The sequence below is a fragment of the Cajanus cajan genome, chromosome 2 (genome assembly GCF_000230855.2).
Source record: "Cajanus cajan strain Asha chromosome 2, NIPB_CcT2T_4, whole genome shotgun sequence".
Classification (NCBI taxonomy): Eukaryota; Viridiplantae; Streptophyta; class Magnoliopsida; order Fabales; family Fabaceae; genus Cajanus; species Cajanus cajan.
The window spans coordinates 722,214-748,888 of record NC_138518.1 but is presented as its reverse complement, the minus strand read 5'-3'; the positions used below and the strand labels follow the sequence as shown (position 1 = coordinate 748,888).

At 29.6% G+C, this 26,675-nt stretch overlaps 2 long non-coding RNA genes across 3 annotated transcripts; one reads left to right on the top strand and one right to left on the bottom strand.

Moving 5' to 3' along the window:
• Nucleotides 1–11,697: 11,697 nt before the first annotated feature.
• Nucleotides 11,698–15,586, bottom strand: LOC114914964 (uncharacterized). 2 transcript variants are annotated; one of them, XR_014431256.1, is made up of 5 exons: nt 15,264–15,586; nt 13,239–13,307; nt 12,712–12,885; nt 12,497–12,594; nt 11,698–11,931 (listed from the first exon to the last, which is right to left on the bottom strand). It is a non-coding gene; the product is annotated as an uncharacterized LOC114914964 (long non-coding RNA). The 2 variants fall into 2 exon arrangements; XR_014431255.1 differs by having other exon boundaries at nt 13,239–13,313; nt 15,264–15,585.
• An 8,758-nt stretch (nt 15,587–24,344) lies between these two features.
• LOC145954085 (uncharacterized) lies at nt 24,345–26,194 on the top strand. The gene is made up of 2 exons (XR_014431254.1): nt 24,345–25,516; nt 25,889–26,194. It is a non-coding gene; the product is annotated as an uncharacterized LOC145954085 (long non-coding RNA).
• Nucleotides 26,195–26,675: the final 481 nt, after the last annotated feature.

Here is a 26,675-nt window from a genome sequence, read left to right as displayed (position 1 = left end):
GAAATAAGGTAATTAAAAAGAATATATAAGTAGAAAGACAATTCTCATCTTACAAGTCCCACATCAACTAGAGATAAAGTAATTATTTATTTGTACTCATCTTACAAGTCCCACATCGACTAGAAAGTAAAAAATATCACAAAAAGATATACACTTTTTTCGACCATTAAGGATTGTGAAAATGCCGATAAAAGATTTTGTAACAATTTTTATTGCCACTAAAAATCATATTAAATGCCACTAAAAGTCTATTTTATTGTAGTGTTGGTCAGTGTTGCGCATAGTGATCCCAAAGATAGGTATTGTTTTAATAGAAGACCAATGTATATTTTGTTGTCGCTGTGGTGTTGTTGGCATATATTGGAGAGAATATTGCACAATGACTCTAGTGTGAAGTCATCAATCACTAAAGAAAAGCGTAAAGGTAATATTTTTTCTTTTGTTTTTTTTATTGCTTATGAGATGGTTGTATCTTTTAGGGTTCTATGTTTTTAATTCATTTTGTTTCGTTTTAGATTTCCTTGTACTGTTGTGTTTCTATTTTGTTTATTTTTTACTTGTTTATTTTTTTTCACAAATGGGGTATATGTAGGGGTATGGGGTTCTGGTTATTCTTCAGCTTCACTGCACAAGTGGGGTATGGCTTTGACCTTTCCATACATACATTTAGAAGAACCGTATTATCTATTTTGTACTACTTTTGTTTGTTTTTTTTACTTTTTTTTACTTTTTTTTTCTTTTTTTTTTTTTGCAAAAATGGGGTATATGTGGGGGGTATAGGTTTCTGGTTCTTCTTGAGCCCCACTGCACAAGTGGGGTATGGCTTTGACCTCTCCACACATACATTTTGAAGAACCGTATTAAAGTAATGCATATGTCATGATTCATGAATATAATCCATGCCTCGATCATATGATTTATGCAAGCTTTCATTTTAGTATAAAAGTAATGCATGCATGAAAGGCTAATTTGGGTTATATAATAAATGTACAAATAGAAGATATACATGCCACGAATGCTCATGTAAAATGTTTAGTAACTTTCGTTAAAATTTTGGACTTTTCCTTGTATTTATCTAACTCAGCTTTAATTTTTATTAAATGTTTTTTAACTTTAAAAAGTAGAATCATTACAATTATGTTTTCTAACTTAGAGAATAATACTATTTAGTCAAAGTTGACCTTAAAAAGGATGACCTAAATAAAATTAAGTCATTTTGGCTTCATTCGTTAAGATTGATAAGCCAAATAAGTCCAAGTCGAGCTAGCCTGTTAAAATAATAACTAGAATAATCTAAACTATCATCAATCTATAAATATGTAACATATTATAAAATAATATAATATAATAATAGTAATAGTTTTTCACTCTTTTGTGTTTGTTTACAAATTTTTACAAGCTTAAAGTTAAGGTTAGTCACACGTTGTGAGAGTTTCATTGCTCCCATTGCACACTTGATGTCTTGACGACTCATCATCTATTACTTTATTGTTTGTTGTTGGTACTACCCTTTGACAGTTCATTTGGAACACATACTTCAATACATTCATTTGAGATGATTTGGTATTTAATAGTGTAAATAATTGATATATTAGATGTGATTTGTATTAGTGGCTTTAGTTGGTGATGATTGTAAATTCTTATAATTTTTTGTAATTTGACCCACATTTACAAGCCATATTTGAAGTTTCTAATATTGGATTTTGACGTTCTTGATGTCCTTGGAAAGATAAAAGGGAGTTTTACAATTTCTCTGTTGGGAGAAATGGCCAATTCGGAGGTTAAGTGACCCAAATTACATTGAAAAGTTGTGGCCCTACATAGTATTTTCTTTTTATTTTTAGAATGTAATGTTAGGATTTGCTTCGTGATGTAATTATTTGATTTAATGGGTTGAGCCTTTAATTACTCTAATTAGGCCCATTAGTGTAGAGTATAAATAAGTGTAACACATATACACTTAAGAGGATATACTTCATCTTTTAGAAATTGAGTTACTTCTCTTAGAAACCTCCCAAAATTATTTCTCTCTCCCCCGCCCCCTAAATTCTGCCTCTCATATTTCTTTTTCTCTGTCTGAATTTTATTATGTGTTCACCTCTACACGAATTATGGTAGCATCTTGATGAAGATGTTTAGCTAAATTCATTCTATCGATTCAAGGATTCAATATTTGTGGTAACATTTCTTCTATTTGAATTTTAATTTCATTTTCTCTTTTTGAATGTGAACATCTTAAAACAACATATTGGATTCAATTCGGATTGAATTTCGTAGAGAGTTGCACATTGCAATTGCATTTACATTTTCGGTGAAATTTCATAGAATGCGATTGTATTCAATTTAATTTTTAAATGGTGGAATTCAAATTATTCTTTAAAACCTCAATGATTATCTTCTTGAATTGGTATTTCTCCAATCGAAATTCAAATTTTTTCCAAAATTTTCATACATTTTAGCATTGCATACAAACTGTTTGTTAAAATTCTCCTTGCTAATTCGCATTGTAAAATTCATGTTCAATGATTTGTCTCTAGATTCTGACCTAGGGTTTCCTATATTACAAAATTGAAATGGAAACTAGTTTAATTTGATAGCATATCAACTGTGATTATCACCCACTAGTTCCAACTCTTACCGATTACCAAGTATGTTATTTTATTTTTTTAAGACGTGTTGTGTGGACTGAGAATTATGAACTGAATTTTTGGCTTGTTGTTCCTTTATTGCTTGGTTTTGCTTTATTTATTGTGTTTGTTGCTTGTGAACTGAACTAAGAATTATGTTGACTTTTTGTGCTTTTATATAACCCATTGTGGGAACCTTGAACTGAATGAGTAAATTTATTTAATTTTGAATATTGTAGTCATGAATGTTGATAACACTTTTGATATGGAGGATAATTTATATACAATAGAAAGTACACTTAACACAATGAGAGAACATATTGTTACTACTATTGATAATTAAAGCAAGAGTAGGATTATTAATGACTAAGACGAAGATACTTAAAAGGATAAGAAAACTAAGTCTAATACCTATGAAGTATGAAATTATTATGAAAAGGTTGGTATAGTTGATGGGGTGGATAAATACAAATCTAATGTTTGTGAAAAATTGTATACATATAAAACTATTATGTGTTTCATGATAGTATATAGTATCAATTAATCATATATAATATAATTTTTGTTATTTTTCCATTGTAAAAAATATATTTAATTTTTTAAAATGTATATTTTTAATTAGGCCAATTTGGCTTGATAGCTCGATGGTCAACATGGGTCAAGTTGGGTACTAGTGAAAAAAATACTTTTAAGATTTGTCGTTTTTGACTTTTAAGATCGGTTCCTTAATCGATCTTAAAGGAACCGATTTTAGAAGTTGAACTTTTTAAGTTCGGTCATTAGCTGATCTTAAAAGTTATCGGTCACGTTAATAGTCTATCTTAAAATCTGGATTTTTAAGATCAGTCAACTCAATAGTCGATCTTAAAAACTAAACTTTTAAGATCGGTCATGGCAATAACCAATCTTAAAAGTTGAACTTTTAAAAGTTGGACTTTTAAGATCAGTCATGCTAATAGAAAATCTTAAAAATTAGATTTTTAAGGTTGACTATTACCATGACCGATTTTAAAAGTTGTGAATTTTTTTTAACATGATCAGCTTGTTTTGAGAAGATTCTTAAACAAAACCTATAAGTTAATACCAAGCAGTTGATATATTTTAATGGTTTGCAATACGTACAAAATAAAAGAGAATTTTTTTGAAACATATCCAATACATAAATGTATACACAATATATAAGTACATAATAAATATTTTATAAAGTATAAGTCCTAACTAGTTAGTGTTTCAATGAAAAATGTAGCACATTGTTCCCTAATGATATTTATATCTTTTGGTGAAAATGGTGATCGATCTATAAATATTTTTTAAGAAAAATTTAGAACAATTAGAAGTATTCATAAAACATGACAAAATAAAAATTTAAAATAAAAACTTTCAAAATTGTAAAACTTACTTCAATCCACCTAGACTCTATTTGTGAATTGACAATAATATGCATTGCCTTCATTACATAGTATTTGTACTCATAGTTTCTTATTTGTTTATGAGATTGCAAAAAGAATATAATAATTAATTTTAATAATAATAGTAATTCAAAAATAAATACCTTAGAAAAATATCATTACTAGAATAAAATAACTTATACTTTAACAAATAACCACTGCATTTTTTTCTTCGACTTTGAACCCCTAAGTATATGATATCCTCCCAATAATAAAATAATATTATTATTATAGTTTAAAAGAAAATGTAATGATAATTAATAAATATAATTTTATTAAAATACATTTATAATAATTTAAGACGTGTAAAATCATCATATAAAAAAATGTGTAAAATCAAAATACATATAAGGGAAGCTTGTTCATACAATACTTAATTTTAATCCACTACTTTGAATAATAGATAAATTGAAAATACAATGGATCGCCACACTTATTACTTTACGCCAATCATTCACCCACGAGGCACAATCACAAGTATGGATTATCTAGCTTGGAAAAGAAATATAATTACACTTTCCTACAATGTTTCAGGTGGAGATCATACATAAAGTGTTCCTACATGTTCATGATATATACTGTATGTGAACTTCAGAGAACGCATAGCATTTTAAAGTACACACAACAATATAGGTTCTCTTAATCCTTTTCAAAGATAGGCTATGTACAGTTTGAGAAAAAAAAGGCCAAGTTTCATTTTCTTTTAAGCAAGTATATTAGTTATATATATATATATATATATATATATATATATATATATATATATATATATATATATATATATATATATATATATATATATATATATATATATATGAGGAGGGTTCAAACGATACCGGTATAACTTTTACTAAGTGTTACACTATTCAATAACTTGATATTAATTTTGAATTTTGAAAATCATCTTGGATTAATATAAATTTTTGTATATATGATCTAAGAGATATGAACTTTCAATCTAACGATTGGATTTTCAAAATTCAAATTTAATATCAAGTTATTGAGTGGTGTAACACTTAGTAAAAATTACACCGGTATCATTTGAACCCTCCTATATATATATATATGATTCATTCTCAGCTTAAATTTGCAAAATCTGGCACTATATATGGATCACATTTATAAAATTGTGGAATTTTCACTTGTTGTTTAGAATCTATTAGATAATATTATACCACAACAAAAAAGTGTTTTTAAGCCAAATCACACAGAATAAAGTGCAATTTACCCAAACATAATACAAAATAGAACATAAATAAATTAATGAAAGTTAAAATTACAAAAGAAAAGGAAGGTAGAACCTGTACTTTTGGAGAATCCTAGGATATTTGACTCATGACCATGAGCAAGTCTATCAAACACTTTCATTCCTCAACTAAAGACTTCTCCTCCATCCACTAGTGGAAAAAAGATTTTTAAAATCGGTTATTTTTAACTTTTAAAATCAGATTCGTAACCAATTTTGAAAGAGTCGATTTTAAAAGTTAGACTTTTAAAATCGGTTAAACAACCGATTTTAAAAGTTAACTTTTAAGATCGATTATTCTATAACCGATCTTAAAAGTCTGGCCGTGGAAAAAAACTAAACCGGAACGGGCCGTTTCAGTCTTTTTAAAAGGGCTCAAAAGTTAATTTTTAGTACGGGACCTGAACGATCCGTTCTCCAGGGAGTACGACCTGTACTCCTTGCAGAACGGTCCGTACTCCTTGCAAAATGGCCTGTTCTCCTTGGAGAACGGCCCGTATTCCTTGCAGAATAGGCTGTTCCAGGTTCAAAATTTCCCCAAACTGAACCTACAACAAAAATAGAGACGAGAAAAGCATGAGAAAACGAAAAGAGACACAAGAAGAACATGAGAAGACGAAAATGAAAACAAAAACGACAATGAAATTTACCTTATTGGAGACTTTAGAAAATGAGAGCGTCATAGATTAAAAAAATGAGTGGAGGAAAAAATTAAAGAGAATGAGAATGGAGAGAAATATAAAAAATTTCTGACGATACTTTTAAAATCCATTATTTAATAACCGATTTTGTATACTACATACAAAATCGGTTCTGAAATAACCGATCTTAAAAGTGTCACTTTTAAGATCGGTTATTTTGTAACCGATCTTAAAAGTGTCACTTTTAAAATCGATTCTTTTGTAACCGATCTTAAAAGTGCCACTTTTAAGATCTGTTCTTTTGTAACCGATCTTAAAAGTACTTTTAAGATCGGTTAAATTTTAACTGATCTTAAAAGTGTTCATGTTATTTACAAAATTGTCTCTGCGTCACTTTTAAGATCGGTTAGCTTGTAACTGATCTTAAAATTCCGATTTTAAATCCAATTTTTGCACTAATGATCTAGAAAAAAAAAAACTTGAGAAAATATTATGAAAATTTATATATAATTTACATTGATTTATGAACATGCACTTCTAGCAAATAATAGTTAGAAATCATTTTAATTCTTAAGACTGCTCTGGACTTAATCTAATCGGTGCTTCCATAATCAATAAAGTTGCTGCACCAAATGCAATTATGCAAGTGATAATTTCTCGTATATACAAGTGTAGGTTCAACAGAAAAATAAAAATAATGATCCAGAGATAAAAAAAAATTAATGAACTAAATAAGAAAAAATTACACTACTATAGCCTAAGACATGCCCTTTTCATGTAAAAATATTTAGTTTATTGACTTTCATATTCTATACCACTTAGGCCCCTAGTGTAAATTGATTACCTTGATCCTTCAAATCATATACATATGATAATATCTTTCCTTTCTTTTAATATAATTAATAAAATCTTCAGTGAAAAAAGACTTCATTATTGAAACATAATATAAAGGAAAAAGTTTGCCAACCTCCCGTTGTACTTGCTATATTTGAGAAATAAATATGATGATGAATCGGGTTACCGAACACTTCAAAATGCTTCCTGTGCTTAAGCATCATGCCATCATGCTCTTGTTTCATCCAATTTTTCTTTTAAATACAAACAACAACGTTAATTTAGAGAAGTCTCTTATAGTTATTACATGACACACACTTCATTAAATTTGATGCTAGGTCATGGAGTTGTTGGGTGAATAACTCCTTCGACCATAGCCCACAGGCATAAATTTGTGAATGTTGCCGAGCCCAAAAGCTAAAGGTACTACTGTACTAGGATCATTCCTTCAATTTAGGTACTCTACTACCTTCATTTCTTGAAGCATTTATTGAGATAGATGGCATCCCAACCGCAAGATTTAATTTCTATAAAGTCCAACACCATATAGTCAACACTTTTCCATTTTCATCAAAGAACTTAACCCAACCATCATTTCACAATCCAACGTTTCATCACAACACAAAGCTCCTCATGCTTCTCACAATCTTCACATTCTGTTCATCAACCACCAAAGCCAAAGACAACAAAGTCAAATTGACGACTTCCAGGTTCAAAACGTAACCTTTGAAAGGATTTTTATTAGTGTTCTGGTGAAGTGCAGCCGCAACGTGAGATTCATGGACACTCTTTTCTAAGAAAACTTTTCGATTTATATATGCTCAATGCGTTTCTAATTGCACCTACAAAGCTTTAAACATCATCCTAAACCCAAACAAAAGCTTGACACGCTATAATGGAATCCTTGCTAGCATTGATGGAGGGATGATGATCAACGTGAAGGATACCTTGACTCCTTGACTCCTTGGATCAAAGCTCTTCAAGGGGGCGTGTTTTGGATGGATGGGCAAAAATGAAAGATGAGGGAAAAGTGTTTGATGAAAGGCTTAAGAATGCACTTTAGGATTTGGCTCACTCCATGGATGATGAAGGCCACTTCTAAAATTTTCTCTCAAGGTGGAGATAGGTAGGGTTCTTAGCTGAAATTAGACCAAGAGGGACTAAGAAAATATAAAGACACAAAAGGCTCACTTTATATTGATTTTCAAAGTATTTACAAGGAGACTAACTTAGGGTATTTATAGAAGGGAGGATGCATTTAGAGTTACATTTGAGAGTGCATGGCCGAGTAATGCAAGCCAAATACATTTCAAATGAAACCTAAATTAACTCTAAATGCTACTTGGTGGCTAAGAATAGAATCTTTGGGTTTGGTTAACATCTAGGTACTTGATAAGACCATGTAACCTAGGTGCCCTTCACTTGGGCCTAAGTCTTGCCAAGTCCAAAAAAAATCCAATGCCACCAAAAAACACGTCTAGGCCTAGTTTCCAACCTTAATAAAATATCCTAATTATAAAATGAAATCCTATAATCTAAGACACTCTATAACATAAGGGTAAAATAGGAAATACAAGTAAAAATAAATTCTATGACTAAAACACCCCAAAATACAAGAGTAAAATAGGAAATACAAGAAAAATAATTCTTATGTCTAAGGTACCCAAAATATAAGGGTAAAATAGGAAATTAAAGACAAGGGTAAAATAGGAATAATAAATTTAATGCTAACAAGGCTTAGGAGAATGATTAATAGCCATAAAAAGCATGTTTCTAGGAGTTTTAACTTTCCTATCCTCTTCCAATCTCTTAGTCATGAACTTAGTAATGGGTTCTACATGAAGCTTTAAGGATGATCCTCCATCACGCTAGCATTCCCCCATAAAGCCCTACCTCACTAGAACCCACCCTCCCCACACCCGCTCTCTCCAAGGACCTCACCGTCAACCAATCCAAGTCAATATTAGTGAAATGGTAAAATCTAACAGTAGAGTGTAGAGTAACTTATGGTTGCATGAAGCTATGAACAATAGCAGAGTGTGGAAAAGCATAGGCGAAGGGTTGTGTGATGCAAACAAAGGTTTGTGGAGCTTGGTAGCAACAAATATACATATAGTCCGGAGTGTGGAAAACACTAATCACTCATGACTTCGAGATTGTTCTAAAAGATACGAACGTCAGGTTCACTCCATTACCTCATTCACTTTTTTTTATTTTTTTTTATTTTAATGTCATATCAACAACATTGATAATTTTTACTTAAAGAAGTGATATTTAATATTAAAGCTATAATAGCATTTCAATGAGTTTTACTAAGAAATGATTTTAAATATTAAACATATAATAACATTTCAATGAGAAATGTTTAATATACATTTATTATATTTGGACTTAGTTTTTTCTAGAAGTGTTATCAAATATTTTCCTTATTATGAGTTTTCTTTCAAATTTAGAATGAACTTTTAAGATCGGTCAATATAGAGCTTATCTTAAAAGTGATACAGTAATATTTTTGTAAATAAGGTTACAACTTTTAAGATCAGCTAAAGTGTGACTGATCTTAAAATTTGTAACCTTATCTACAAAAATTCTACCGTGTCACTTTTAAGATTGGTTAAAATGTGACCGATCTTAAAAGTTATAACCTTATTTACAAAATTGTTACCGTGCTACTTTTAAGATCGGTTTGCTAATAATTGATCTTAAAACCTCGTTTGAAACTAATTTTTGTACTAGTAGTTAGAAAATGGTAGCCTAAAAAATATATATAAATCAACCTAGCCTAACCTAAAATAACATTTGGCTCGTCTACGTTAAGTTAAATTGGGCCAACCCAACCCATTTGACACCTCAAGCTAGAGAGAAGAAAGTTTATGAGTTGGTACATTATCTGTCAAACACAATATTTTCTTCACATCATAATTACATATCACTAATGTGGTAAATTCAAGAAGCATGTCATTCAACAACTCAACCAATTCGGTCAAACTTTTATTAGTCTATCCATTTTTTGTCTTAAGATTGAAGAATTTTGACAACGCAAACAATCATGTAAAATTAACGCAATTTGGATATAGAGATTTCTCCACATCACTTCACAAACTATTATGCACATGTGCGCATTGTAAGGAATCAATACAAACATCACGAATCATGTCCCCTAATATATCATCCATCTCTAAATTGACTTGTTCTTATCTTTGAGATATTTGTATGGTGACATCTCTAACAATTCACCATGCCATGACAATACACTATATAACTTCTTAAGAACTCATGATTGCATAAAACATCTCTCGTATAACTTTTATTGGATGTCTTTGAAAACTGAAACTTACAATTCGCACAAAGAAAATAGAACATTACATTTCTATTTGTAACATTCCTTTATTCAAACCAAAGAATCGCTTGCACTCCATATTCTCATATTCAATAGTGTAGGAACCCAAAAAATACTGATTTTATTCACAAATGCTTTTGACTTTTGTTTGAAAATATCATCGGTTAGGAAATGTCCGGAAACCAAAATAATCCATAATCAATGGTTTTTGAATAGAGTTCAAAAGAGTCGCCACCGATGTTTTATTCAAAACATCTGAAAAAAAAAAAGATTTTCACAAGTCAATAATGACCTTTATAGCCAGAATTGGGTTCGAGGTCGTTACGTGTAAGGAAGATGTTAGACACCCTACAATGTCCTAATTCGGTATCCTATAATGAATTTAGCATAATAATGAATAATTATTGAAATATTTTAATCCCTTTTTATTAATTATTTACATGTTGTTTTTATTACAAAGTAGGGGTATAAACCCCCAAAACACTACTAGAAAAATTAAAATTAGAGAGGGAACAAATCCGTCACTAATCTTCATAAAATCCGTCACAAATAAATTAGTGACGGAATTTGTGACGGAATTGATTCCGTCACAAAATTTGGCGTCACAAAATATTTAGTGACGGATTATTTTCTCCGTCACAATTAGTGACGGAATTAAGGCATCACAAACAGTATAATTTCCGACTAATTTCTAACAATAAATGTTTAGAAATTAATAAAAATCCGTCGCAATTTGTGAGGGATTAAATCCCTCGCAATTTGTGAGGGATTAAACCCCTCGCAATTTGAGAGGGATTGAGAGGTATGTGAGTCCCTCACAAATTGTGATGAACGAATCCGTCACAATTTGCGACGAAGAAAATCCGTCACAAACTGTGATGCCTATTATTGAGTAGAATCCGTCACAATTTGCGATGCCATAATTCCGTCACAATTTGCGACGGATAAAATCCGTCACTAACTGGGTTGAATCCCTCACAAACTGGGCGTCTTTAATGAGGAAACTATTGTTTTAAGAGTCTGGTAATCGATTACCTATATATGTAATCGATTACCAGACAATGAAAATCATATGTTCGAAATTTACTTATTAAAAGGTTCTCTGGTAATCGATTACCCATTTCTTGTAATCGATTACCAGTGTCACATATAGCATATATTGGTGCAATTCAGTTTTCACATGCAGTCATATTTTGTGGTTATTGGTTCTTGGTTTTCTCAATTTGTGGTTATTAGGATCAGTTGCTGCAATGCTATTGGATCAAATCAGATTTTAACACTCTATTAAGACTACTGTTGTTGTTGTGGCTACTACAAACTTAATATGCTAATACAACATATATATGTATGATAGAGTAAAAATGTAATAAAGCAAACTAGTGAAGCAGAGGTATAAGGGTCCTCTCTCAACTTTAGAAAATGCCTCAGCTTATAATTGAAGGAAAATGACATTTAGGATTATTTATAGTTGAACAAACCAGAAGGAGACATGTAATAACATGAATAGAGTACAAGCAACTATGAAAGATCAATGTTGACCATGCAAGACCAATTTGTAAAGTAGGGAGCTCAATGTTGACCTTTCCTGTAGTCCAATAGTGTAAAAATTCGTCTGTGACAAACTTTCCCTATCTAAACCCTATAATTTCAAAATAATTAAAATGATCTATTTGCACAAGCATAGAAGATAGAACTAGTCCATCCAAGACTAAATTACCTCTAGCCACACTGAGGTTGTTTCACTTCCTGTAAACAGGTATTGACCAATAAAAATAGTATCACCCTTCTTCACAACCTGCAAAATTATAGATTCCTGTTTAGCAAACACTATCACTACTAGAAGAATTGTATTCTAAGTCGGTTATTTTGCCATATCTATGTCGGTTATGTAAAAATCGACTTAGATGTATAAATACATCTAAGTCGGTTTTTACAAAACTGTCTTAGATGTGCACATACATCTAAGTCGGTTTTTATCAAAACTGACTTAGATGTATATACACACATCTAAGACGGTTTTTATTCAAAACCGACTTAGATATGCACATATACATCTAAGTCGGTTTTTGCTTAGAACCGCTGTAGATTGTATTTTTTTTAACCAGGTTAATTTTTAAAATAAAACATGTCTGTCAATACATATCTATATATATATATCAATACATGTCTGTCAGATTCATATCTATATAGCGCATGAAGTCATAAAACTTTTTATCTGACAATATACTCAATTATAAATCCCAATACAAAGCTAGGACAATAATATTCTTTAATTTCTCAAACATCATGTTATATAGTATTACGAGAAGAAACCCTTTAATTATAACTAAAATAATTTGATTTAGCTTTTGAGTCCTCACACTGTAACAGCATGTCCACCAAAAGTGTAGAGAATGTTGGTAGCCCCAGCGAAATAGAGAACCAATTTGGTTGGCCCTGAGTGCTTCACTCCCTCAACCTTCAGAAACATACAGAATACAATAAGAAATATAATAATATACCACATGTGTTAGCATTCATTAAATGAATTGGTTTTATACTATTTGTTGAGGCTGGTAAATAATGATTCCTTTACCTGTCCGTGAACAAGGGAAGCTATGGTCATATACCATGCAGTGTATGTGGTCATAATGAGGCCCAAGAATGACCAGATTCTGTAATTGTGGAAAGAAGGGATGAAGACTGTTGTTGCACAGCATGCGCCAAAGATGTAAGTCCAAAAGAAGGTTCTGCTTCTAGAGGAAAAAGACTAATGCAAACAATGATAATTTTTTGAGTAAGTGCCTGATTAGAAGCACAGCTAAACCATGCATCATAGACAGAACCACCATGCCAAAAGAGCCTAGATAATTTGCCAGTAGTAGACTTAGAACCCTCCTCTTCCCTCTCCATGTGTCCAGACCCCCAAATCCATATCATCAAATTTGCAAATTTAAAATCCAAACTAAACCAATGGTCTAAACCAACCTAACCCAATTCAGGTTGTCGGGTTGACCTGGACACTGGACTCATGAACCCCCCTATTTGGAATAACTTCAAATAAAATCTTAACCAAATTGTTATGATAAAAGTGCAAAGTGGGGAAATGTGTAGAACAATTACCAGTTCCTATTGCAGCTGTCGCGTTTGTCTGGCAGTGGCATCTCTTTCTTCCCTCAGGTTTTGTAAAGCCTGGCTCTTCAGAAAAGGAAATTTATTTTAAGCATGACTGGCTAATCTAAACAATAGAAATGGGCATGTAGAGAAGTTTAACTCTCGCAGTAAATGCTATAATGTACGAAATGGTTAACAATGAATGAATAACGTGCAAATGTGCAACATTGGTCACTGTTTTAGAGATGATCAATCAAACAAAGAAGACAGAACTGAAGCAACTACTACCCATTGATTTTGCTGACAGCCTGTTAGACTCGTTATTCATTATAAATATGAATGTAACTAAAAGCAGACAATATAACTTTCTTAACCTAAAAAAAATGAGTGGGGGTCACAACTACAAAAGTAATTACTTCAAATTCAGTCTGTAAGTATAAGCTATAAACAGTCCCACAAGCGGTCAAAATTATGTATCTTTCACAAGATAATCAATCTTTGCCAAACTAACTTGAGACCTGAGCATAATTTTTCTTCCACACTGCTGTCATGGGCAAATTTGTAGTGTGCATAATCTGCTAGATGTTTTATGCAATTTAAAAACTGAGGAAAAACATCTATAAATTTATATAAAGTAAAAATGGAACAGAGGAAACTAGATACCAGATCTATTATAAATAATTGATTTTTGATGCAGCACATGTTTAAATTTTCCATCAGAAGGGTCCTACATCAGGAGTTTCAATGTTTAACTGATTTCCATTTTTATTTTGTCTTTACTAATCAATCACATTTTTCTAGCTTTGTCAATATGTTATTTCCTCCAAATGCAGGAAGTACTGCCCACATGAGTAGTTTGTCCATCAACAAGATGGAACTAATGCTGTCACAAAACCAAAGAATGATGCCAGCAACTGAAGCGACTCATAGAAAACGCCTTAATCAGATTTCTCAAGCTTTTCCGTTTCAAATGCTATGTGAAGTTACAATATATGGCATCGTGGCTAAGTACGTAAAATTATGAAATTCAAAACAAAGAATAAACATGGAATTTCACACTAATTTCCACGAAGGGTAGGGGAAGAGAAGAGACTCACAGAAGAGGATTGAGTGGAATTTTTTCCATCATCTTCAGAGCTTCCTTCAGGTGAGGTCGGAGTGATATATGAAACTCTTAATTTCAATTCCTCTATTAAATTACCACTCTCCTTATTAAACTGCAAGTCAAATTATCAGTATCTGTGATCAATTTTTTTTTTTCCTTTTCAAATTATACAGTTGATCCTGTGTAAAGGACAGTGTAGACTCTCTTACAGTATCTGTGGGGAGATCATCGACATCAGTATTTGCAGTGACTATTGTACTCTGTAAGATTGTAGTTCCAGTGGGTCTACAAGCTGCCAAGTACCATCATATTCATCACAACTACTAGCCTAAGAATCGCATTTAAATTACTCTAACTCGTGCAGCTTCTCACCATGTTCTGTCAGAAAATGCCAACAATGAGTGGGAAATACCTTGAGTTCTTATTTGTTTAATTCAGTCTTAGATGTGCTTACCAAAGACATAAAAAGATTATCCTTAATTGAATACTTTTTAAAAACCCAACCCCATAGGTCAAAGGACTCAAAACCCAACCCTGTATTTGTGCATGCTTACCCAACAAACTAGACTCACAAAAAATTCATGCCCAACAAGAGAAAATCAAATACCGAAAAACAAAAAAGGGGAAAAATTGAAACTTTACATGCAGGGCAAGACAGAAAATGAATACATACCCCCTTTGTTTAACAACGAAGCGCCCTTTCCCCCTTTGTCTGACATCGCAAAAACCCACTTCACCCTACAAAATTTAAAGCACAGAACAATGCAATTAGCGGGAATTTGAGGACGACGAGATTTTGAAGGCGAAGGTGAGAAAGAAATTTTCACTTTCAGAGTTTGAAGAGTGGTGCGGTGTTGAGTTTGCTTAGTTATAGATTTCTAACACCTCTCACAAAGCAAACAGTAGATCAATAAGAAATGAGAGAGAACCAGGCTCAGGCTGAGGCTAAGGGTGATGGCGCCGAAATCACGGAATCCTCGACCTCCAAGAGCCGAACCTGCGCTCAGTCGGAGCCCCACGCCCCCTTCCCGGACCAGGTCCTGGAGAACGTCCTGGAAAACGTGCTCCACTTCCTGACCTCACGGCGAGACCGGAACTGCTACGCCCTCTCCCCCAACCGTGCGACCTCGCGTTTCACTCGCGTCAAGTCCCTCACCCTCAAGGGCAAACCCCGCTTCGCTGACTTCGAAGAGAACGAAAGGGAGAAAGGGAAAAATAGGGTTACGCGCGATTTCGAAGAGGGTTTGGGAAAAATGATTGAGTTGATAAAAAAAAGGGGCGGGAAATGAAAAATAATTAAAATCAAAAATGAAAAATGTAATTGAACAATAAAAATAATATTATAATTAAATGTATTAAATTTATATATACTGATACGAGCAAGAGTTAGATAACCAGTACAAAATGACTATAATTAAAAAAAAATACTTGCTACTAATTATTTAATAAGCAGTGTTATATTGTAAAAAAAAAAGTTACAAGAATTATAAAGTTAATTAAAGGTTTTTAGTAAAATTGGCTCATAAACTAACTGAAAATTTATAAGTTATAAATTGGAAACTGAAAACTTATTAGTTAAGAACTGAAAAATTATAAATTTGTGAACTAGCTAATTGAATTGGAAGTTTTTTGTAGGCTAATTGATAATTATAAAATGTCAAGAAATAATTCTTATAACGAGGATGAGAAAATGACAGGAAAGATAAAGTAGTTTTTAAATTAAAAAGAATAAAAAATAATTTCAAAAAAATAATAAGGATAAAAAAGTAAAAATAATAAAAAAAAGACTTACAAACTGAGTTATTTCAATTAATTTATAAAAATAAATTATAAACACCCATACTAAACAAGCTTATTTACATTGTGAAATTGTCAAGAGATCAAAGTAATTGTTAAATATGTTTTTATCTTCATTGTGAAATTTAAAATATATAAAAAAAATATTAATATATATATATATAATATTTTTTTATAATATATCATAAATTATAGAATTGATTCTTTACTTTAAATAGCATCTCAACTTTATATCATCCTTCAATGAGGACTTGTGTTGTAGATAAAATAGTGGATTTATAATCTAACAGAAAATCTTAAAATGATTTATTTTAATCTTACATGAAATCGTGTTTTGTCCTAATCTAAGTTTTTATCAATAATATATATATATATATATATATATATAACAACACATAAATTTAGAAAAATTAAAGCTAACTATATATAATTTTTTATTCATATTTATCACCCGATTATATAAAAATTGAAAACGAAATCAAGATAAATAAATTCAGAAGATAAAATCCAGAAAATCAATCTAATTCTAAATTTTTTGTTATATTTATAGCCTAATTCTAAAAGAAATATGGAAATCGAGGATACTCATCACTCATTTAAGTAAACATTGAAATTGAAATCAAAACAAATCTAGAAAGGTCAAACAAATTCTAAAAAAGAATATTTTTTTTAAAATTTAAATTCATATTTTTTACTATAAATGAAAATATATAATATAGTATGTGACAAATTATAATGCATATAACAATTTAAGAAAAAATAGTGAAAATAAAAATAATTTAATTGGAAATAATGTTATAATTAAATTTATATTGACAATGAATGAAATAAATGAAAAATATAATAGATTGTGTGGCAAATTATAAAATTGTCTAAATCCTCAATTCTAGGAGATAAATTGACTATTTGTTTGAAATTTATTGTCTTGGAAACTTTTTCTTTGTCATATGAAAATATTTTGCACACATTAAAATTAAACACAAGATTTTCTAGTAAATTTTTTTTTTTGCTAGGCAGATTTTCTACTAAAATAAATTATAATATGTGACCGCAAAATATTTAATCACTACATTAATTTATAAAGTTACTGTATTAGGCATTTTTTAACATCTAACTAAATCAAAAATCCCTAAGAATATTAATAAAAATATATTTTCATTAATTAAGGCTGATGAGTTTAGAGATGAAGACTTCTAAAATTAAAATAGATATCTATAACCTATAAAGGTTAATATTTATAAAAATAGATATCTAGAGCCTAATAATGGTTAATATTTATAAATCTTATTATGTATATACAAGTCAATAGTTACACATTTCATACATAGTTAATTAGTCACATATTTTCACTTGATCTAAAAATTAAATAATCACATATTTAAATAGCCCAGAACGGGCCGTTCTCAAACTGGAACGGGCCGTTCTAGACTACTAAAATATCCTATTAAAATTAAATCGGAACGCCCCGTTCTAACACATAAATTTATGATCAATACGCAAATACAGAACGGCCCGTTCCCAAAGTGGAACGGACCGTTCTAAAATACTAAAATAGCCTATTAAAACTAAAGCGAAACGGGTCGTTCCATACGTGGCTGTTGTACCTTAAAATTTGATTCCAGAACGCGCCGTTCTGGTTTCAGAACGGACCGTTCTGGTTTCAAAACGGACCGTTCTGGTTTCAAAACGGACCGTTCTGGTTTCAGAACGGGCCGTTCTGGATATACATGTTCTTTTTGTTGTTTTTCTTATATTTAAATATAAATGTATAATTTTAATATCTCTATGGTTCCTGTGAGAAACCTAAGAGTATGTTTGGATGAGGAATTTTAATGGGGTAATTCATTTGTTTGAAAAATTTTAAATTTTTGAGGTGAAATACTTTGCTTCGATGGAGAATTTACAAAGAATTTGAATTCCAAGCATTTGTCAAATTCTTTGAAATAATAGAATTTCAAATTCTCCCAAAAATGTAAGAATTTGAAATTCCTCATATTTTTTCCCCTTATTTCACTTATATATTTTATCTTATATCTTCATATTTTTAATTATTGAATATTAAAAAATACTTTAAAAATTATTAAATATTATCTAAATTAATTTTTAAAATTATTAAATATTTAAAAATTGGTTAACTTTTTTTTATAAAATTTTATTTAAAAATCTCAACATATAAATATATTTTTAAAAGCAATTTTATCATGATAGAATCAAATTATCATATCCAAAATAACAATTTAAAATTTTAAAAAAATTGAATTGACTTATCTAAACAAAATATTTTAACAATGATATAAATTGAAATCAAAGTAATTCAAATACCAAGAATTTCAAATTCCTTGAATTTGTAAAATTACTCATCCAAACACACCATAAGGGAATGCAATTGTAAGAGACAATTATATGAGTAAGATGTTTATTGTATGGATTAGAGTACTCTGTGGGTTCTTAAGAGAACCCTGAGAGAAACAAATAAACTATGCAAAAGTATAAATATAACTTATTATATATTAATATACTTTTACAAAAATATAAATATACATATCTTATCTACTATATTTATATTTTTGTAAAAGTATATTAATATATACTAAGTTATATTTATCAAATTATCAATTTATCTATAAATATACTAAAAATATTATTGATATTAATTTATTAGCAATATTAAATTATTAATAATATATAAATTTTATTTATTTAGTAATAATAAATATATATCATTTGTTACATTAATAAAAATTATAGTATATGTTAACTTAAATAAGCAAATAATTGTATAATTTTAAATTATTATATATATATATATATTAAAAATTTAAAATTATTAAATTTTTAATGGGAGAGATTCAAATTGCACAATTATGATTTTTGAGGGACTAAAATTGTTCAATTAAAAATTAAAGGACTAAAATTGCACAATTACAATTCTTTTAGGGACTAAAATTATCCAATTAAAATCTTAGGGATCAAAATTGCACAATTACAATACTTGAGGGATAAAAAATGTAATTAAGCCAAAATTAAATTAATATTTTTTTTTTATTTCACAAGTTTTTTTAAAAATATTTTTAATGAATGTCTTAGTTTCTTATGTTCAAAATTGACAATTTTTTATTTAATTAAATGAATTTCATAATTTTTTCAGTCCTTTAATGAAATAAAATATTTTTAATTTTATTATTTTTTTAAAAAAAATTTAACATATTTTCTTTAATTATGCATAATTCAATATAAAAGTTTCATAAATAAAATTTAATATTTTGAGAGGGAACAATTTGTCACAAATTTTTTCACAAAATATTTTAACCTATTTGTGACGGAATTTTGAAAGGGAACAATCCGTCACTAAATTTTTTCATTTTAGTGACGAAATTTGTGACGGATTTTTTAGAGACGAAGTTCATTCCGTCACAAAATCCGTCACAAACATTTTTTTTTATTTAGTGATGAAATTTGTGACGGATTTTTAGAGACGAAAATTTTTCCGTCACAAAATCCGTCACAAATATTTTTTTTTTGATTCAGTAACGAAATTTGTGACGGATTTTTAGAGACGGAATATATTCCGTCACAAAATCCGTCACAAAAGTCAATAAATTCTTGTCCGTCACAAAACTTAAAATTCCCTCACAAAATGCGTCACTATTAGCGATGCTATTTTTTCCGTCACAAAATTCGTCACAAATATTAATTTTTTTAGTAGTGAACGTTTGAAAATTTGTTGCGTTACATGGTGGCTATCTATTCATGACAATAATGAGTAATCTAGATGAATACAGAAAAGAGAGAGGGGACAATTAGAAATACCTCCAAAGTGAGCTTGAAAGAATAACTTCAAATTGTGGTTCCTAAGTGCATTTTGGTCATCCTTCACTCTACAGGAGACCTTACAAGCACTCAAGAAATATAAAGAAGGGAAAGAAAGAAAGAGAGAGATATTTTTCGATCTAGGTTTGTATAGATAGAGCTCAAAAAATGCACTCCTAGAAGCGTGCATGAGGCACGCATTTATAGGTGTCAAATTCGGAATGGGTCGTTCCTAATTAGGGTTATAGGTCAAAATTTTGATTAGGAATAGGTCATTTTGTTTTAAAAATATATTGTTCCCAACTAGGGTTTATGTGTAAAATTATGGGTCGCAACGACCCATTTTAGATTGGGAACAGTTCGTTTCGACCTAGGGTTTTTAGGTTATTTTTGTTGCTTGTAACGACCCCGTTCCAAATTCAAAACGACTCGTTCCACGCCTGAAACCCTACATTCGAGTCATTGGGCCTTTTTGTTTTTGTTATAGTCCTCTTTGATGCTCGATTAGGCCCTCAGGGGTCATTCGTGTTGTTTCAATAGTCTTTTATCCTTTCTAGGTACCTTAGACGAAATCTGGTGTCTACAAATAGTTTTGTGTAAACAAATCATCCAAGGGTTCTATTTCACGACACTTCACTTTTCAACGTGTTTTGTCTTTGTTTGCACAATTTCTGAGAAATTTCCCAAAAGATCACTCATTCCTATATTACTCCAAGTCAAGCACACTTAAGTGTAAAGTCTTGATAAGATAAGATACCAAAAAGTAAATGCATGTTGTTGTGTGAGTAGTACAAATTAATTTTCTTATTTGATTCATGAATTACCTATAAATATATAATTTATTTAATTAATTTTGTATTTAATTTCAACTTATTAAAATTTGAAAGAACCTTCACAACTAAGTTATAAGTTAATAATAATAATAATAATAAAGTTAAAACTTTAGAATTTCATAATTATGCATTAGATTTTCTAGAGATGTCTGCAATGCGGTTTGATTTAGTTTTTGTCTTAAAAGTCATCAAAATTACACAATTTTAAAAATTTAAAAATCAAATTGAACTACTAATTTGCAATTTTCTATCAATTTTTGATTTTTTTTGACTAGTTTGCGTTTTCTTTTTCATTTGGGGTTTAGGGTTTTGAATACCTCTCAGATTTTTTTTGTTATTTTATTAAGATGAAGTAACTTTTATTTATACAAACTTAGGTTATAATTATGTTTTTTTTTAAGTTATATTTTGCAATTTTTCAAAGTTAATAGAATAAGTTATGTTTTTTTTAAAAAAATATTAAACAATTATTATTATTATCTAAAATCTATTATTAAAGTAAAATTTTGAATTGTAAAAGACCCCAAAATATTGATTTTTGTTTCATGTAATTTGAACAACAAACTGAACAAAATTATTAGTAAGTTTGAACCAAGTTGAATTTAAGCTGAAAAAGAATATTTATATCAAACTCAAATTGAGTTATAAGTCAAGTATTATTAAGTAGAATTACCTTAGTTAAGAATAGTCATTCAACACTCACTATACCTTAATAATTATTGATTCGCACACTTATTCCTCGTGATTTGAACTTTTTATTAGGAATAAACATTTATTACTTAAAAAATTAAGATTCAAATAAATCAATAAGTTCGATCGATAGATTCAAATAAATTAGTAAGTTCGATAAGTAAATTAGAATAAAATAAACATTTATTACTTAAAAAAATTAAGATTCAAGTAAATTAGTAAATTCGATAGATTCAAATAAATTAGTAAGTTTGATAGGCAAATTAGTGAATCAAATTGAATTAATCTCAATTCACAGGTAAAATAAAAGAAACTTGACTCAAACACTTTAACTAATTCCATCAATATTATTTTTGTGTTCTGTGTTCTCTATGGATTATTAATCGAAAACTCCTATAAAAAATAAACTTAATTATTTTCATTAACTTCAATTTTAAGTAAAATTAACAAACTAATAAGCTAAAGTCAATTAACATCATTTAATTTTATTAATTTTAATTAAAATAATATTTTTGTATTATCATTCATTTAAACATGATATAAAACATAAAAGAGATATTGAAGATATAGTCTTAACTGAGTGAAGGATATTTTGAAGATTATAACATTAAGTAAAGGTGAGCAAGACCCATCCACAGATTCTATACCACCCAAGGATGATTGGTCATGTTCAAGTTTTTAAAATTGGTGTGTGCATTTTTTTTTTAGGACAAGTTCAGTTGGTATAATGTTCCACATTCTTTTTTTTTTTAAAAAAAAAATTGTGCATTAATAATAAAACCATTTTATTAAACAAATAATGTTTTATATAACATAATATTATATCTATAATTAGAGTTGATAAAATGAGTTATCTAATCCATTGCTAACCAGCCTAATGCAGTCCATAGATTATAACAGTTTAGATAAAAAAAAGGTCCATATTTAATTTGATTTTCTAAATTGATGCTTAAATCCAACCTTAGAATGTAGACTTTCGTTCCAATTTGACATTTTTAATTTTTTTTGTTAGTTTTTTTTTCCCAAAATTCAATTTAGATAATTATTTTTATTGAAATATTTATTTTATATAATATATAAAACATAAACAATTAATTTATTATATTATTACATATAAGAAAAAGATTAAAAATTAATAAAATGAGAATCATTGTAATTATTTTCATATGAAAAACACTTATTATAATATATTAATCATCTATCATTTTATAAAGTTGTTAAAAAAATTAATTATGAATATATGTTACAACCAAGATCGCAACGGGACGATGAAAATAAAATAAAAATATGAAGTCATCATCTGTTTATTTTACAGAAAAACATTAGAAAAAAAACTACAAAATAGAATATGGTGTACAAAAATCATATTTTTGAATTCAGGAGTCGATTATGTGTAAGGAAAGTATTAGCACCTTATAACGTTCATCCTAATACGATTACCTTTAATTAATTAAACAAATTATTTATAACTTATAAAATATTTATCTCACCCTAAATTAATCAAAATTAACTATAATGATCAAATGTGTTTTATTTAACTAAAACGTATATTTTAAAATTAAAATTATCATTATTGTTATATAAAAAAGAAGATAATATTATTATTTTTTCGGCTCAACAAGATTTATTTTCTATTCTTACGTATCTCCATGTGCAATGGAGAATTAGAGTCACATAGTTCTTTGTATAAAATATTTGCGTGTTGATATATTTTTTAATTAATTTTTTATTTTTATTAAATTTGGGATTCTTGAACTGACTTAACTCATTCACCCTAAAATATAAAATTGACTGAAGTGTACATCAAAGTCAATTCAATAAAATATTTAATTTTAATTATAATTATTTTTATCGATATTATTACTATGGTATATACTTAAAAGATTTTTTGGTTGGATATTTTTATTTTGGAGAAAAAATTTAAAGATATCAAGTTGTCACAACTTGTATCTTAAATTCAAAGGTTAAAAAAATGTCATATCTAATTAACCATTCTTCCAATAAAATCTTTGATATAATGACTTCAGATATTTATATCGAATATTATGATAATATTTTTGATATTCAATTATATTTTGAATTTAAATAAAAAGGACTTTAAGATAAAAAATTGTCACAACTTGCACCTTTAAGCTCTAGAATCAAGAGAATGTCACATTCAAATAATCCTTTTTTAAAATAATAGATATTATTAATATAAATGTTGATGAAGAATCTCATAGTTATTATTATTAATAATATTATTATTATTGTTATAATTATAATACTATTATTATTACTATTACCTAAACATACTAAAATTACATAAAAACCTAATATATATATATATATATATATATATTATTACTTATACTAATTATCTTATATATATATATATATATATATATATAATATAATTATAATCAAAAAATATACTATTTTAGTAAAATTTATCCTTACCAATAAGGAAAAGAAAAAGGAAGAAAAAGTAAATATGATATGAAGGGTCTGATTACTTTCTTAAAAATAATTAAGGCAGATGATAAACACACCTCCACTCTCGTATAAACACACCCCTTTTTAAAAAAAAAAAATATAAAATGTCTAAATTACCCTTAAAAAAAATTCCTAAACTTACACCTCCCTTTCCCGTACCCCGTTCCCCCACCCCCACACCCCCCTTCCCCGCACCCCCACACCCCACACCCCCTTCCACTTGTGATCGAAAATGTCTTCCATGCACTGCTTCAATTACATCTAATTCAGTAAACGGAACTGGCAAATTGTTTGAAATATGGACATATTTCTTCCCACAAAATGTAAAAGGACAGCTTATGATGCTTATCACTTTGGAATCTTTGTAGCTTTATCCCAACTTTTGAAATCATGATTCAAGAGTGTACTGATATGGCTACCAAAAATACAATACACACCTATAGACAATACATACTTCTAGACAAGCAAAATCAACGAAAATTAACCAGCAATTTTTCCAATTAAGTTTGTCAGTTTCTAATGATTAATGAACAAGATAGGTATGTCTGTACTATACTACCACAATCCAACAAATAGAAAGAGACACTGGATGGAGATATATGTAAGAGTTGAGTCAGCCAGCCATGGTTTTGCTTCAGTTTTAAAGGAATGGGACAAAGGGTACCAAGGGAGTTCCAGAGAAAATGATGAGGATATTTTGGGATATTGACCCTTCAAAGGCTACCTTGGATGCCAAATCCTTGTAAACTTTTTCACGCAAAACAATGGTGGTTGCTGGCTTTTTTCCCTACTCCATTTCTCCTTTCACTACGGTGTGCACTGAGAGCAACCTCCTCGTCATAAACAAAAGTGGAAGGGGGTGTGGGGTGTGGGGGTGCGGGGAAGGGGTGCAGGAAACGGAGGTGTAAGTTTAAGAAATTTTTTTTAAAGGTAATTTAGACATTTTATATATATTTTTTTAAAAAGGAGATGTGTTTATATGAGAGTGGAGGTGTGTTTATCATCTGCCAATAATTAATTATTTGTTGAATGGGCTTAGCCCATATGCTTGGTCCAAAACGAAAAGAAAAGAGAGAGATCAGATGGCATTTAGCCATTTTACCAAAATCCTAAAAATAGAAAAGAAAGGGATCTGAGAGGAGTGGGGGATGCACTCTATTAGGGTTTTACGCGTAACCCCCCTCCATGGGCGTCGACGACACAGTGGTGTGTGGAGGTAGATCGGAGCTATGGCCAAGGTGATCAACCGGGTGGAGAAGAAGGGGAAGGCAACAGTTAAAGAGAGAGACGAAACAAAGAAGAGGGTTGTCGTCGGAAATTCCCTTCGATGACAACGCATGATGGTTCGTCACAGCCGTGCACGATAAGGGTCCATGGAAGAAGCTAAAGGCTAACGTTGTTGCCACCAGAAATCGCCTCTACGGCGATGCACGACGACACTCGTAGTGGCTTGGTGACTCATCATAGTTACGAGGGAAAATAAGAACGCGAGTAATACTGCTACCAGAAATCGCCTCCGATAGCAGCACATGGCAGTGTACAACGACGTTCACGGGAACCAATGTTGCATTCCCCTGGTAATATTCACCCTTTTTTATTTTGTTTTTAACTTTTTTCCTATTGTGGCTGGGCTTTTATTTGCTGGGTAGAAAACCCTTAGCTGAGGATTTCAATTGATTCAAAAAAGGGAAATGATTGATTTACAATATGATTAAATATTGATTTACATACATGTTATTTCAAAAAAGGGAAAATGACCACATACAAAACAAGATTAGATAGAATATTAATACCCAAATTTGATTGCATGTTGCCTTTACTTCTTATTCTGCTTTCTTATTCTGCTTGCTTCCTACTTGAGCTCATTTACTCTTAATCATTAGTTATTATCCTTGATTCTCTCTATTTTAATTTTTTTTCCTGTTCATGTTATGTTACAATATTTATAGATTCACTATTATTTTAATCCTTCTTTGGCAATTGGTGCCAAGTTCATGCTTTTGGAAGCATATATGGTAGAAGCGTGATTTTAGGGACATGTTGGTAACTATGGCAGAGAAGCTCAACAAAGCTTGTTGGAGTAGATTCAAGAGCAACAGTAAATTGTAGTATGGCAAAGATTTTGGGTACATAGGAAGATATTGTTTCCTTCTTTCCTTGTCTTTTTCTGATTCTTTTTATTTATTTATTTATGATTAATGTATATATTTTTATTTAAATTTAAATCTAGTTTGTAAATTATTTTTATTCTTGAATCATTGATTTATAAATTTTAATAAATAAATTAGTAGAAAAATTAATGGATAAAAATTGGTGTTTTATAGTTGCCTTTCTTTACTTAAATTTTACTAAAGAATATGAATAACAGTAGTTTTCATATAATTGTAGTAAAAGATAAGTAAAGACTTAAACTCCAATTTTGTATAGGACAAAGGTTGTGTGTATTCACCACTTAGAGAAAAGATAGTCACGAGGATTTAACATAAATTGGAAAGTATAAGGATCTAAAAGCAATAACCATAAGGATCCTAAAATATCAAAATAATAGTGGACTCTAGGATCCAAAATATTGGCAGGACTCATATATGAAAATAGTGGACTTGGAAACCCAAAATATTGGAAGCTAAGAGCACGAGGACTCAAAAATATGAAGACAGTAGACTTAGGGATCCAAAATATTGAGAGCTAAGGGCACGGGGACTCAAAATATGAAAATAGTGGAATCGGGGATCCAAA